This window comes from Canis lupus, chromosome 21 (assembly GCF_048164855.1).
Source record: "Canis lupus baileyi chromosome 21, mCanLup2.hap1, whole genome shotgun sequence".
In the NCBI taxonomy this organism is placed as follows: domain Eukaryota; kingdom Metazoa; phylum Chordata; class Mammalia; order Carnivora; family Canidae; genus Canis; species Canis lupus.
In genome coordinates, this window is record NC_132858.1 from 34,918,187 (window position 1) to 34,935,211 (window position 17,025).

The window sequence follows — 17,025 nt, forward strand, 5'->3', positions numbered from 1 at the left end:
AACCCAGAAAACAACAAAGGCTGGCAAGACAACCACAAGTCAAGTCAGGATGAGGCTGCATCAAAGAAGGTAGGAAGGACAAAGACAAGATCTGGGAGCAGCACTGATGTTGGCTGTCTACAGTGGAGAGGGAACGGGTGCCATGGGCAAGAGCGGGGGAGGGGACTTTCATACTGGGGAGCTAACAGGGAGAATGAATCTCCATATTATTTGCTGGATTTTGTCAGTTCTTAAAAGCAATGAGGCTAAAAGCCTGGAATTTTAAAAGCCAATGGGTTCCACTCTGGGAGTAGGGTCCCCACTCTTATGGAGACAGCATGATGAATGGCCCTTGCAGATACAGCATTGAACAAGCATTTTGAAAAACGCTGGGGACAGATGAGAGGGAGAATAATTTGCTCATATCAGAGCATGGCCAGGACAGACAGGGATCATATAAGGACAACTCCAGGAAAAAAGGAGCTGGCTGGCACCATTTCCTTGCCTTGCCCCCAGCATAAACCAATGCTACCTATACTCCTCACCTCACTTGTTTTCACAAAGCCCCACTCTCCAACCCCTCTGGCTTCTGCAGATCCTCCCTTCCCAGTCATGCTCCCCTTAGTCCCAATGCTGCTGTTCCTCTCCCCTAGAGGACCAGAAGAAAACCTTGCCGACAGTCCATCTCCCAGCCAGGGCGTCCCTCAGCAGCAGTAGGGTGGGGCTTGTTTCTCAAGCTGAACACTGTGCCCCTTGTTAAAACATGTCCCACCCCTTGCTGGGTACCAGACACTGCCCATGATAGGAAAAGAGTGCCTCTGCAGACAACTGGACTGAAGGAAACAGAGGCCAAAACGCAACAGCAGAGCACACACAACACAGACATTCTTTGAAGTGACAGGCCTTGGGGAACAGGGGACATGGCACCTCAGGACCTCATCTTCATAAGGCCATTATCATTTAAGAGTAAGAGAAGTAGCTGGCTTTCCTAACACACAGAAACAGACACAGAAAGTCAGGAAAAATGAAAAAAAAAAAAAAAAAAAAACAGTGAAAAATTTCCCAAATGAAAGAACAGGACCAAACCACAAGAAGAGACCAAAAAGAAATGGATGCAAGTAGTATGCCTAATAGTGAATTTAAAGTAATGATCATAAAGATACTCACTAGACTGGAGAATAAATTAGGGGACATCACTGATACCCTTAACCCAGAGATATAAGAACTTATCAAAGATCAAGAACACAACAAATGAAATTAAAAGGATACTTAATGGAATAAATAACAGACTAAGCAAAGCATACATATTAATTATCTAGAAGACAGAGTACTGGAAAATAACCAAGCTAAGCAAAGGAGAGGAGAGAAAATTATGCAAATTGAGAACAGTCTTAGGGAACTCAGTGACTTCATCAAGTGTTAAAACATTTGCATTCTAGGGATCTCAGAGAATAAGAGAGATAAGGGGGCAGAAAATTTATTTGAAGAAATAATAGCTAAAGACTTCCCTAATCTGGAGAAGGAAACAGATATCCAGATCTAGAAGACATAGAGATCCCCCCCCCCCAATTCAACTCAAGGAAGTCCACACCAAGCCACATAGTAATTAAAATGGCAAAAAGTAATAATGCACAAAACCATTTTAAAGTAGCAAGAAAAAAGACAGTAGTTACATACAAGAGAAACCCCATAAGGCTATCAGAGGATTTTTCAGCAGGACATTTGGAGGCCAGAAAGTAGTGGTATGATATACTCAAAGTACTGAAAGGGATAAATCTGCAGCCAAGAATACTTTATATGGCAAAATTACCATTCAGAAGAGAAGGAAAGATGAAGAGTTTCTCAGACAAGCAAAATTAGAGGAAATCATGAATAAACAAGTCCTACAAGAAATACTAAAGGGGGCTCTTTGAATGGAAAGGGAGACAATAGTGAGAGTATGAAAAGTAAAAATCTGGGAGCATCTCAGTGGTTCAGTCAGTTAAGTGTCCGATTCTTGATTTCGGCTCAGGTCATGATCACAGGATCATGCCTCACTGGGCATGGAGCCTGCTTAAGATTCTCTCCCTCCTTCTCCCTCTGCCCACTGCCCTCCTCCCCCGCTCTTGTGCATGCTCACTCTCTCACTCTTTCTCGCGCATAGTCTTTCTCTCTCAAATAAATAAAATCTTTTTAAAAAATAAATAGGATAGTCCAACCAGAGGCTATAATAATTGTAAATAGTGCACTTAGTCTTTCTTTCTCTCTCTCAAACAAATAAATAAAATCTTAAAAAAATAAAGAGGACAATCCAACTAGTGGCTATAACAATTGTAAATATTTATGCACCCAATATGGGAGCACCCTAATTCATAAAAGAGTTAATAGCAAACATAAAAGATATAATCAATAGTTAAATGATAATAGCAGTAGACTTTAAGATCCCACTTACATTGATGGAAAAATCATCCAAACAAAACACCGACAAGGAAACAGCGGCTTTGAATGACACACAAGATCAGATGGACTTAACAGACATTCAGAACATTCCCTCCTAAAACAGCAGGATACTCTTTTAAGTGCACAAGGAACATTCTCCAGAATATATCACATATCACATATTAGATCACAAAACAAGTCTCAACAAATTAAAAAAAAAAAGAAAATCATACTATGTATCTCTTCTGACTACAACATAAACTAGAAATCAACCACAAGAAAAAATCTGGCAAGAGCATGAATACATGGAGGTTAAATAACATTCTATTAAACAATAAATGGGTCAGTGAAGAAATCAAAGAAGAAATACAAAATTATATGCGAACAAATGAAAGTGAAAACCTGACAGTCCAAAATATTTGGGATATAAAAAAGTGGCTCTGAGAGAATACAGTAATACAGACCTACCTCAAGAAGCAAGGAAAATGTCAAACAACCTAACTTTACACTGAAAGGAGCTAGAAAAAAGAACAAAACCCAAACCCAGCAAAAGGAAAAATAATAAAGATTAGATAAATATATAGAAATAAAGAAATGATATAGAAATAAATGATATAGATAGTGAAAAACAGTAGAAGAGATCAGTGAAACCAGGAGCTGGTTATTTGAAGAAAAAAAAAATATATAAGAAATTGATAAAACTCTAGCAAGACTCATTAAAAGAGAGAGAGGATGGATCCAAAAAAACAAAATTACTAATGAAAGAGAAATAACAAAACCACAGAAACACAAACAATTGTAACAATATTATGATGAAACGTTATATGCCAACAAATTCGACAATTAAAGGAAATGGATTAATTCCTAGAAACATATAACCTACCAAACTAAAGCAGAAATAAATTGAGAATTTGAACAGACTAATTACCTGCAATGAAATTAAATCATTAATGATAAAACTCCCCGCAAAACTAATGTCCAGGATTGGATGGCCTCACAGGTGAATTCTACCAAATATTTAAAGAAGAGCTAATATCTATTCTTCTCAAAACATTCCAAAAAAAATAGAAAAGAAGGAAAATTTCCAGATTCGATCTATGAGGCCAGGATTAGCCTGATACCCAAACCAGATAAAGACACACACACACACACACACACACACAAAGACACACAAATAAAGAAAACTGCAATTCAGTATCTCTCATGAATATAGATGCAAAAATCCTCAACAAAATATTAGCAAACTGAATCCAAAGTACATTAAAAAAATCATACACCACAATCAAATTGCATTTATTCCCAGGATGCAAGGGTGGTTCATCATTTGCAAAATAATCAGTGTGATATACTACATCAATAAGAAAAAGGATAAATGCCATATAATCATTTTAATAGATACAGAAAAGGATCTGAAAGTACAGTATCCATTCATGATAAAAAAAAAAAAACCTGTGCAAAGTAGGTCTAGAGGGAACATACCTCAACATAATAAAGGCCTTATATGAAAAACCCACAGCCAACATTATACTTAATGGTGAAAAACTGAGAGCTTTTCCCGTCAGGCACAAGACAAGGATGTCTACTCTCACCACTGTTGTTCCATATAGTGCTGGCAGTCCTACCCTTCACAGGTAGACAACATACGGAAATGGCATCCAAGTTGACAAGGAAGAGTAAAATTCTCACTATTTACAGATGATAATATATACAGAAAACCCTAAAGACTCTACCAAAAAACTTCTAGAACTGATAAATGAATTCAGTAAGATTCCAGGATGCAAAAATCAAAGTATAGAAAACTGTTGCTTTCCTCTACAACAGTAAGGAAGCAGAAGAATTGAAAGTAAAAGAAAAATCTCACTTCCAATTGCATCAAAAACAACAAAATATTTAGGAATAGACTTAACCAACGTGGTTAAAGACCTGTACTCTGAAAACTATAAAACACTGATAAAAGAAACTGGAGAAAATGAAAAGAAATGGAAAGACATTCCTTGCTCATGGGTTGGAAGCACAAATATTGTTAAAATGTATACATTACCCAAAGCAATTTACAGATTTAACACAGTCCTTACCAAAATACCAACATTTTTCACAGAACTAGAGCAAACAATTCTAAAATTTGTATAACCACAAAGGACCTCAAATAGTCAAAAGCAATCTTGAAAGAGAAAAACAAAACTGGGGGTGTCACAATTCTAGATTTTAAGTTATATTACAAAGCAGTAGTGATTAAAAACAGTATGGTACTGGCATAAAAATGGACACCTAGGTCAGTAGAACAGAAAACTCAAAAATAAAAATATACAGTATATGGTCAATTCATCTTTGAACAAAGGAGGAAAGAAGATGCGACGGGGAAAAGTGTTTTAAAAAAAATCATGTTGGGAAAATTGGGCAGCCACATACAAAAGAATGAATCTGAACCACTTTCTTTCATCACACACAAAAATAAACTTAAAATGGATGAAAGATCTAAATGTTAGAACTGAAACCATAAAAATCCTTGAAGAGAGCACAGGCAGTAATCTCTCTGACATTAACTGTAGCAACTTCTTTCTAGATAAATCTCCTAAGACAAGAGAAACAAAAGCAAAAATAAACTATTGGGACTACATCACAGTAAAAAGTTTCTGCACAACAAAGCAAACAATCAACAAAACCAAAAGGCATGGGAGAAGATATTTGCAAATGACACATCTGATAAAAGGTTAGTATCCAAAATATATAAAGAATTGATACAACCTAATATCCAAAAAACCCCCAAATAATCCAATTAAAAATTGGCAGAAGACACGAACAGACATTTCTTCAAGGAAAATATCCACATGTCCAACAGACACAAGAAAAGATATTCAGCATCATACATCATCAGGGAAGTGCAGATCAAAATGAGATTCCACCTTGCAAATGTCAGAATGGCTAAAGTCAAAAATTCAAGAAACAAGTGTTGGAGAGGATGTAGAGAAAAGGGAACCCTCATATACTATCGGTTGGAATGTACATTGGTGCAGCCACCATGGAAAACAGTGTGGGAGGTTCTCAAAAAATTAAAAGTAGAACTACTGTATGACCCAGGAACTGCACTACTGGGTATTTACTGGAAAAAAACAAAAACAAAAACAAAAACAAAAACCAAGAACACTAATTTAAAGAGCAACATGCACCTTTATGTTTATTGTGCCATTATTTACAATAGCCAAGCAGCCCATGGGTCTGCTAACGGATGAATGGACATGTATGTGGCATATGTGTGTGCATGTGTACATACCCCCACGATGGATCAGTACTCAGCCAGAAGAACGAAATCTCACCGTTGGCAACAACATGGATAGAGCTGGAGAGTACAACACTAAGTGAAGTAAAAGAAAGACAAGTATCATATGATCTTACTCACATGTGAAATTTAAGAAAGAAAACAAGCAAGGAAAAAAAAAAAAAGAGAAACCAAGAAACAGATCCTTAACCATAGAGAACTAATGGTTACACGAGGAGAGGTGGGTGGAGGGAAAGATGATTAAGGCATGAGGATTAGAGTACACTTAGGATGAAAAAATGAAATAATAAAAAAGAATATATATAACAATGTTGTTGTTAAGGAAAAAATTAAAACAACTTGAACAATAATAGTTTAGTTCTATAGTGGAGACCACATCAAGGAATTTGGGAGCCTATAAAAAAACATGGAACTTTTGTCCAGGTAGGAATTATTTTCTAGCTGAAGGTATTGACTACTAGTGATTCAGTCACAGATCGAAGGCAGATACAAGTCTGGGCTATGCTGTTTGGTTCTTGGTTTATCCAGTGCCTTTGTGAAATCCACATAAAATGTAAGTTACAAAGCTCATCTGAAATGGGGAGGATTAACGTCATTCACCAGCTTCTTTCAGCTTACTAACCCTGATACAGTATTACACTTCTTTAAATTTAATGTAGCCATTGCTCTGTTCTCCTCATCTGACCAACATTTTTCATTTTTGAGTGTCTTTTTTGAGGTCTCCCTTTCACAGCCCCTAACTTGGCTTCATTTCTTCTAACCACGATTTTTCCTTTATTTTTTTAAGGTTTTATTTATTTATTCATGAAAGTCACACACACACACACACACACACACACACACACACACACACAGAGGCAGAGACACAGGCAGAGGGAGAAGCAGGCTCCCTGCAGGGAGCCCAATGTGGGACTTGATCCCTGGACCCCAGGATCACACCCTGGGCAGAAGGCAGATGCTAAACCGCTGAGCCACCCAGGGATTCCCTCCTTTCTTTTTTTAAATTGAAGTATAGGGATCCCTGGGTGGCGCAGCGGTTTGGCGCCTGCCTTTGGCCCAGGGCGCGATCCTGGAGACCCTGGATCGAATCCCACGTCGGGTTCCAGGTGCATGGAGCCTGCTTCTCCCTCTGCCTATGTCTCTGCCTCTCTCTCTCTCTCTCTGTGACTATCATAAATAAAAAAAAAAAAAAAAAAAATTAAATTGAAGTATAAGTGGGATACAATCTTTTATGAGTTTCAGGTGTATACAATATTGATTTGGCAAGTTTCTACATTGCTTGATGCTCAACATGGTAGATATAGTTACTGTCTGTCACCATACTACATTTCCTGCGCTGTAGTTCATCTTTGTGACTTATTTATAACTGGAGGTTTATATTTCTTAATCCTCTTTAACTATTTTTCCCACTCCCCTTCCTACCTCATATGTCCACCACAAGAGTGTTTTCTGTATAAAACGGTCTGTGTGTTAGTTTATTTTTTTATGATCAATCATTATCCTTAACATATATATGAATATGTCTCTTCAGACAAGAGAAACAAAAGCAAAACTAAACTATTGCAACTACACCAAAATAAAAAGCTTTTGCACATCAAGGAAACCATCAACAAAACAAAACAAAAAAGCAACCTGGTAAATGAGAGAAGATATTTGCAAATGTCATATCTGATGAGGGGATGAATAAAGAACATATACAACTCAACAACAAAATCCCCAAATAATCCAATTAAAACATGAAAAGGGACCTGAATAGATCTTTTTCCAAAGAAGACATACAGATGGCCAACACATAGATGAAAAGATGCTCAATCTCACTATTTATCAGGGAAATGCAAGTCAAAATCACAATGAAATATCATCTCATATTAGTTGGAATGGTTAGCATCAAAAAGATTAAAAAAAAAAGGCATTAGTAAGGATGTGGAGAAAAGGAAACCCTTGTGCACAATTGGTGGGAATATAAATTGATGCAACCACTGTGGAAGACAGTATGTATGGAGGTTTCCTAAAAGTAAAAAATAGAACTACCAAAGAATCCAGTAATTCCACCACTGGGACTTTTCCCAAATAAAAGGAAAACACTAATTTAGAAAAAAAAAATATATATATACATCCTTATGTTTATTGCAGCATTATTTGCATAGCCAAGACATGGAGGCAACCAATGTCCATAGATCAATGAATAAAGAAGGTGTCTCCCTTCACCTCTCACTCTCTTCTCAGACACATGTACACACACAGAAATATTACTCAGCGATTAAAGATATTGAGATCTTGCCATTTGCAAGAACATGGGTGGATCTTAGAGGTTATTATTCTAAGTAAAATAAATCAGAGAAAAAAAATTACAGTTTTTCAAATAATACATTTCCTTCTTGTAGATTCCAAGACAAACAAATGCTGTTTTAAGCAACTCTAACTACAATGGGAAGCTACTAAGCATTCTTATGTTTACTGCTATAAAGATATAATCATGTCCCTTGTCCTCACATATTGAGTCAATAAACCTTGACATCACTCGCTTTTTATATTTTACTTTCTTAATCACAATCATAAAGTAAATTATTATGACATGTTTTATTAGAAAATAGTCTGATTTCAGAGCTTTAAAAATTATTAGTCTGTGAAGAGGTAATTGTGTGCTAGATGCTATGTGGATTTATCCCATAATTTCATATCCATTATTAATTTATTGAAACACTGGAGGGTTTATAGTTTCATAACTCACTGGTATTATTTTAGATGAATGGTATACTCATGTGCTTTGGAGGGGAAAAACATTTAGAACAGCAATATTTTAAGTCAGAAAATGAAAACACATATATATTTTTTTTCTTTTGCTAAAAACATATATCTAGTTGACATTTTTTTTCCTGATGTTCATCCATTTGGTTGAGACATAAGTAAGCCTTTTAAGACTGATGTGACATGGCACTACATTTTAAATTTTTGTTTTTCTCTGAGTACAAATTGCATTTATCTTAACACAGAAATGTAGCCAATGCTTATTCTACACAGAGGTTCTTTTTATATTTTATAGTTTATATCTTTTTATTGATAGTTTTAGCAAAGAAAATACATTAAATGTTTCTGTCCTCTAAGTAAACTGCTAGTCCATACTGTTCATTTAGAAAGGATAGATTTTTGTTCACCTGAAGCATAGAATTTGGCTCTAGGCCACTAAAACAGTTTGAAAAATGACCTCTAAAATGCTTAAATTAACAAAGCAACTGTATTGTATGTATTCATTTTTGTTTCAGGAGAAGTCATTCATTTTACACCCTTTGAGCAATATGGTTAATTTATCACTAATGTTCATTTTATGATATATTTTAGGAGAGGCATATTGTTTCAACTAAAACACAGAAATGACATTCAAGTCATCTGAAAAGTTTATTTTTTACATACTCTGTAATGTTTTTTGCCAAAGTGCACACACAGTTTACCTGAAGATGGAATAATTATTCTTACTTTTTCACTGCAGATTTCATGCCCTGTATCAGGAAGGTACAAGAAAAGGAGAGAGACTCATGAAATAGGGAAGAGGAGAAAAAGAGGAAAAAGGGGGAGGGAGACAAACAGTGACCCATTAGGTGAATGGTGTTGATGAGATTAAACAAAGTAGATATTAGACAGCAAACCACTGACCTTAATGACTGTGATTGCAATGAAGTGTTAAGGACAGAAACCACCCTTTAATGACTTAAGCAGGAATTGAGATAAAGGCATTACAAATATGTTATGTTGCTAGTGAGCCAGTCGGTTTTTCAGGGGATAATTATAGAAACAAAGTTAGACGAGAAATAGGATTCAAGTTTTGTTCCTTGAAACAAATATGCATTTTGACACTCAACAAATTTACATTTCAACTGAACAAATGTGTAGGATTAAAATAGTCCTCAAGGAAGTCTGAGAACAAGTAAATGAGGGGACTGTTGTCACTCATCTCTGTATGAAATTGATATAAATCCTTTAATTTCCTACTTTACAATAAAAATGTTTTGTTCAACCTTAATAGTCTCCTAAAGACAACAGTGTCTGATTATTTGTCATAACTATACATCATTAGATCACCTATCTCAAACAAATTCTTAGTAGGACTATAGATCTATTGTTGATACTCTTTGTAGCCTTTTAAGATAACCACCTCCATTTAATTACCATGGAAATCCACTAGAAATGTGTTAAACATGAAATTAATCTATCACCATCAATTCTGTTTAGACATAAAGTTCTAGTAAGCTTGAGAGATTTATTTTCCTTTCAGTAGCACATACTATGTAACATGAAGTTTTAATGTGTGGAAAAGTGACTTTTTGATTGCAAGTGTTAGTAAAGAAGAACTTAATATATTTAAAAGCCCACATTTTCCAATGTATGGAATTAAATGAACTTACTGCATCTTTTTTTTTTTAAGATTTTCTTTATTCATGAGAGAGAGAGAGAGAGAGAGAGAGAGAGAGACAGAGGGAGAAGCAGGCTCCATGCAGGAAGCCTGATGTGGAACTCGATCCCAGAACTCTGAGATCATGCCCTGAGTCAAAGGCAGAAGCTCAACCATTGAGCCACCCAGGCATTCTGAATTTACTGCATCTTAAAGTATTTTGATCTTCATTTAGTACAAAGCTCCACCATCTAAAGTCATAAACATCATTAAAAATAACTAAGTTAAAAATTCTCCTAATATTAAGAAAATAGAAATGTAAAAATAAACCATGGAATACAAAGCATAAAATTATCTCTCCTAATGTTTCCAGAATTATCTCAGAACACTATATAAATTATGTAGTAAAATAGAAATATTCTCAGAAATAATGTATAATTTGATAAAAAATTTTATAAAAAGTTTAAATGAGGTATTATATATTTATGCTACTAACCAAAGATGTTCAAGTAACTTTCTATTTTAACAATGAAATAGAAGTAATAATGTTGAACTATGCTACATACTACTAGCACACAGCAATTTTTACATGGTTAATTCCATGCAGTATTCAATTTGATTAAATTGGTGATTTTCAAAGAGGAATTATAAGTCTTAATTAGTTTGGTTTGCTCTCATTTTGTCTTGTGTTACACTTCAGAAACTCCTAGTTCCTGTTATTGCTTAATATCCAATAGAGCTATTATCACTAGGGTTTACTACCATAATTATTTATGGTATTTGTCATTGATTAATATTTACTTTTTGTTTAGTGTTATCAGAGACTGTCATTTATGCAGTGCTACTAGTTTGTATTTTTAGGATGTTCCCTTTGTGAAGTAATATATGGTCAATTTTTGTGATTATTTCAGAAATCATGGAAAAGATAATGTCTTTGATGTATGTCAGATCTATCTCCTTAAATATGTTATTTTGGCTTACTATATTTATCCTCTTGCTTTATTAGAAATATACATTAAAATTCCTTAACAAGCTGTTTCCATTTTTCCTTGTATTTCTTGTAAGTTGTGTTGCTTTATGAGCTGATGTCTCTGATCTACCCAGGCTAACTAAGAGTCAAAAGAGGGGACATAATTTGCCTATATCAAGAATCAAATATAGATGTCACTGCTGATAAAGCCCATATATTCAATAAATTAGGTGAAATGGAGCACTTCTTTGAAAAACACAAACTATTAAAACTCACTGAAGAAGAAATAGTTAAACTAAATAGTCCTATGTCTATTAAATTAAATTGTGGTTAAAAGATTGAAGAAATTAATTTTTTTAAAATTATGCTTCTCTTCTTCCTTCCATCCTTCCTTTATTTCAGAGAGAGTGAGCAAGTGAGGTGGAGGAGGGAAGGGAGAGGGAGAGAATCCTAAGCAGGCTCCACATCCGGAGCAGAGCCCTATATGGGGCCCAATCTCATGATCCTGAGATCATGACCTGAGCTGAAATTGAGTCAGATGCTTAACTGACTGAAGCATTCAGGCACCCCTAAAATCTTTCAAGTCTGTTTTAACTGACTCAAAGACCAAATGTTTTCAACAGTGAATTCTACTCACATTTAAAAATGAATAATGCCAGCTATTTATAAAGGCAGAACTACATACTGGTAGAACTACATACTGGATACATACTGGTAGAACTACATGGTCAATTCCAGAAAACAGAATCAAAAGGAATATTTCCTATATTTTTTGACTCCAGCATATTATCAAAACTAGACAAAGACATTATACGTACAGACCATTATTGTTCATGAATATAGGCACAAAAATCCCTTAAAAATGAGAAAATCTAGTCCAGCAATAAATAAAAAAAGATAACACTTCATATCCAAGTAGAGTTTATCCCAAGAATGCAAGGTTGGCTCAATCCTGAAACCTTAATCAATGAATTTGAGTGTATTAACAAGCTAAATTGAATAAGCCATATGACCATCTCAACAGATGTAGAAAAAGCATTTGGCAAAAAGCAATATCCATTCATGATAAAAACTCTCAGCAAAATGGTATAGAAAACAAAATCTTTAACCTAATGCTGAATGCAGAGTATCTATGATGCTATAGCTGCATATTATCTAATCATGAAAGACTGAATTATTTCATTCTAATACCTGAAGACAAGAATGTCCTCTACCACCAATATTATTCACTATTACACTGAAAGTTCTAACTAATGAATACAGAAAGAAAAATAAAAACCATACAAATTGGAACTGTCTTTATTCAGGTGACATAGCTTTCTATGTAGTAAATCCCAATGAATTTATTTTTTTTTTCTGGAAATAATAAATGAGTTTAAGTAAGTTTCCAAAATATTAGATCAATTACTAAAATCAATTATATTCGGACATGCTGGGAATTAATTACTGGAATGTAAAGTTAAAAATACCGTTTACAGTAACAGCTGAAAAATGAAATACATAGATATAAACCTATCAAATTTTCCCATGATATATATATGTGGAAAGCTTTAACTCACTGATTAAACAAAATAAAGAAATCCAAGTAACTTGAGGAAAAAAATGGCATATCTATGAATTAGAAATCTGAATAGTGTCATAATGTTCTTTCTAATTTGGTTAATAGATCTGATACAATTCCAATGAAAAATTCAACAAGCACTTACTAGATACCGACTAGCTGATTCTAAAATTCATATGCAAAGGTAAAGGAACTAGATTAAACAATTCTATAAAAGAACAAAATTGAAAATTCACATTTTGGGGATCCCTGGGTGGTGCAGCGGTTTGGCGCCTGCCTTTGGCCCAGGGCGCAATCCTGGAGACACGGGATTGAATCCCATGTTGGGCTCCCGGTGCATGGAGCCTGCTTCTCCCTCTGCCTGTGTCTCTGCCTCTCTCTTTCTCGCTCTCTCTGTGACTATCATAAATAAATAAAAATTTTTTTAAAAAAAGAAAATTCACATTTTTCAATTTCAAGATTTACTCTAACACTTCATTATCAATACAATGTAGTATTGCAGGAAAGATAAGACACAGAAATCAAGGAATCCAATAGAAATCCCAATAATTACATGCAAATATTGTCAACTGTTTTTAACAAAAACTCAAAGATAATTCAATATACAAAAGATAGTGTTTTCAACAAATAAGGCTGGAAAAATTGGACATCAATATGCCAAAGAGAGAAAAAATTATTAAGCTCCAGCATCTAGCTCACATTCTATGTAAAAAAAATGATCATAAACCAAAATCTAAGATCTACAAGTCTAAAATGTTTAAGAATATGTAGGAGATCATCTATATTGCCATGTCTTTAACAAAAAAATTTTTAGAGACAACATCAAAAGCAAAATCCATGAAAGAAGTTGCCAATAAGTTCATTGTTTTTTTTAAATGCTCTGCAATGAACACTAAAAGAATAAAAAGACAAATCACAGACCTTGAGAAGTATTTGAACATCACTTATTTCATAAAGGGCTTATTCCAGAACATATAAAAAACCCCTCAGAATTCAATATTTATAAAACAAACAACTCAATAATATACAAACAAAAGATGTGAACATAACTTCACCGAAGATAAACAGTTGGAAAATACATGAAATGATGCTCAACATCATTTGTAATTAGGGAAATATAAATCAAAACAATGAGATTCCACTATACATGTATTAAGTAAAATTTTAAAAAAGTTGTCACATAAATGTAGGCTTGGATGTGGGACATTACTTGCTTAGAGCATTCAAAATGGTTCAGGCACTTTGGAGGACATTTTGGCAGTTTTTTTATAAAATTATAGACTTATCATATGATCTAGCAATTACAATTCTAAGTATTTACCCAGGTTATTTGAAAACTTATGGTCACACACAAAATCTGTTTATAGCAGTTTTATTCAAAATAGCTAAAACTAGAAGCAATGTGTGTTGTCTTCCAATGGGATTGGAGAAACAAATAATCTAAGATGGTCTAGAAATAAAAAGAAATGGAGGTATTGTTTTATGTTACATGGATATTTTTAAATGCATTTTGCTAAGTAGAAAAGCCAGACAGAAAAGACTACCTATTAACTGATTCCATTTATATAACCTTCTGGTAAAGGCAATATAATCAAGATGAAAAACAGATCAGTAATTGCTGGTGGTTGCTCAAGTGGAGTGGGAAGTTGACTACAAACAGACACACAAGGGAGCTCTTCTATTATATTACAATAGTGGATATATGAATCTGCATTTGTTAAAACTTATAGAACTATACACCACAGTTAAATTTAATGTATGTAATATTAGAAAAAGAGGAAAGATTATCAACCAAGATGCTGGAGGATGCCCACAATGGAATACAGACTCTAACAAATAAAATAAATTGCATACCAATATATGACATAAATACGCTGAAGGGAAAGTGGGGAAAAAATAGACTTAATTAACCTAGGGAAATGTCTGACTAGAAATTATAGGGCTAAAGACAAAAAGGAATAAATATATATATTATATATTTATATATATACATACATACACACACATAGATAAACTGGATTATGGGAACCAGGTTTCTTATTATTGGAGAGATATGGTACAGATAATAAAGAAGGAAAAGCTAACAGGTGAAGTTGGAAAGATAGCATACTAGGAGATCCCAGTGCTTGCTCTGCCCTCCCCTCGTCCCCCAGAAACAGCAAAACAAGGAATCAACAACTATGTAACAACAAAAATAGCTCTGGGAGAGCTCTAGAATGCAATAAAGGAGATGCAGAAGCACTGTAGAGCATAGAAAGTGAGCATGACTGACAGAAAAGCAGAGAAAACATTTTGTTTGTGCCACTCTATCTCCTGGTCTGCCATAGCTAGGCACTAAGAATAACCCCCTTGATGTTACACTTCGAGGGGGAAGAGAAACTACAAAAAACAAACAAATACTGGAGCTGAAGAATACGATGAATGAAATGAAAATGCAATGGAAAGCTTTAAGAGTACTTTAAAGAGCTTCAACAGATTAATCAAGCAGAAGAAAGACTCTACAAACTTATGCACAGGCTATTTGAAGTTATCCAGTCAGAAGAAAAACAGGAAAAAAATGGAAAAGAATAAAAATAGTGAAGAAATCTATGGGAAACTAAGGAGAGAAGCAACATGTACATCATAGGAGTCCCAGAAGAAGAGAAAGAGAAAAGGGCAGAACACTTATTTAAATAAATAATGGATAAAAACTCCCCTACTTTGGGAGGGAAGTGGGCATCAAGATTCAAAAAGCTACAGGCTCTCAAAGAGGAACAACACAAAGAAGGCTAACCAAGACATATTATAATCAAATTGTAAAAGTCAAGGGAAATTTTAAAAGAATCAAGAGAAAAGCAAATCCTCATAAAGAAGTCTATTAAGAATATATACAGTTTTCTCAGGAGAAACTTTGCAATCTAGGAAAGAGTGGGATGTAGTATTTAATGTACTCCAAGAAGAAAAAAAAAAAACTGCCAACCAAGAATACTATACTCAGCAAAATTATCCTTTAAAAATAGAGAAGAAATAAAATCATTCCTAGACAAACAAAAACTGAGGAAATCCATCACCACTAGACCTGATTTATAAGAAATTATTAGGGATGTTCTCCAAATTGCAGTGAAAAACTACTAAGCAGTATAAAAGCATATGAAAGCATAAACCTCAGAGGTAAAGCTAAGTATGTAGACATATACAGATTAACAAAGTACTATAAAGGTCTTTAAAATTCTAATATAATCCTAACATAAAAGTTAATAGGTAAAAACTTTTTAATGGATACGTAACATGAGAAGAATCGACTTCTGACTACTAGAACACAAAGTATGTATAGAATGGAGTAAAAGTGTAATGTTTTGTATGTGATTGAAGTTATATATTTGTCAACCTGTAGTTGTAGTTACAACATATTTTATTCAAACCTCAGGGTAATCCCCCCCCCAAAAAAAATGCATGAAAGATACACACAAAAAGAAAATAAAATTCCTAAAAAATAACAAAATAAAAGGAAGTGATTTGAGGAAGATGAATGGGACCAAAAAAAAAAAAAAAAAAAAAAAAACAATAACAAAAAAGCAAAAGCTCAATCCTGCAAAACAAATAGAAAATAATTGACAAAATAGTAATAGAAACTTGTCACTTATCAATAATTATCTTAAATGTAAATGGATTAAGCTCATCAATCAATCACATACAGTGGCTGAATGGATTCAAAAAAGAAAAACAAAAATAAGATTCACTGATATGCTGTCTACAAGAGACTTCTTTTAGAAGACATATATAGGCTGAAGATAAGGAGATGAAAAATGAAAAAAATATCTTACAAATGGCAACCCAAAGAAAGCAGGAGTAGCTATAATGATCTCAGATAAAGTAGACTTTAAAGTCTTGTTTCTAGGGGATCTCTGGGTGGCTCAGTGGTTTAGCACCTGCCTTTGGCTCAGGGCGTGATCCCGGGTCCGGGGATTGAGTCCCACACCAGGCTCCCTGTGAGGAGCCTGGTTCTCCCTCTGCCTGTGTCTCTGCCTCTCTCATGAATAAATAAATAAAATCTTTAAAAAATAAAAGAAAATCATAAGGAATAGAAAATACATTTACTGTACTGCACTGTATTTATTGAAAAAAAATGTGTATAAGGGGACCTACAAAGTTCAAACCAGTTATTGTTCAAGGTTCACCTATAATTTCAAGTATTTTTTCCAACCAAAATGGAATGAAACTAGAAATCAATGATAGTAAGAATGTAGGAAAATTCATAGATATATAGAAACTCAACAGCACATTCTTAAACAATAATTTGGAATCAAATTTTTAAATTTGAGACAAAAATGAAAACAAAATATATAAAAACCTATGGAATACAGCAAATACAAAAGTAAGAAGGAAATTTATAGCAATACATGCTTTTATTGGAAAAGAAGAAAAATCTCTAGTAAACAACTGAACATTGCAAT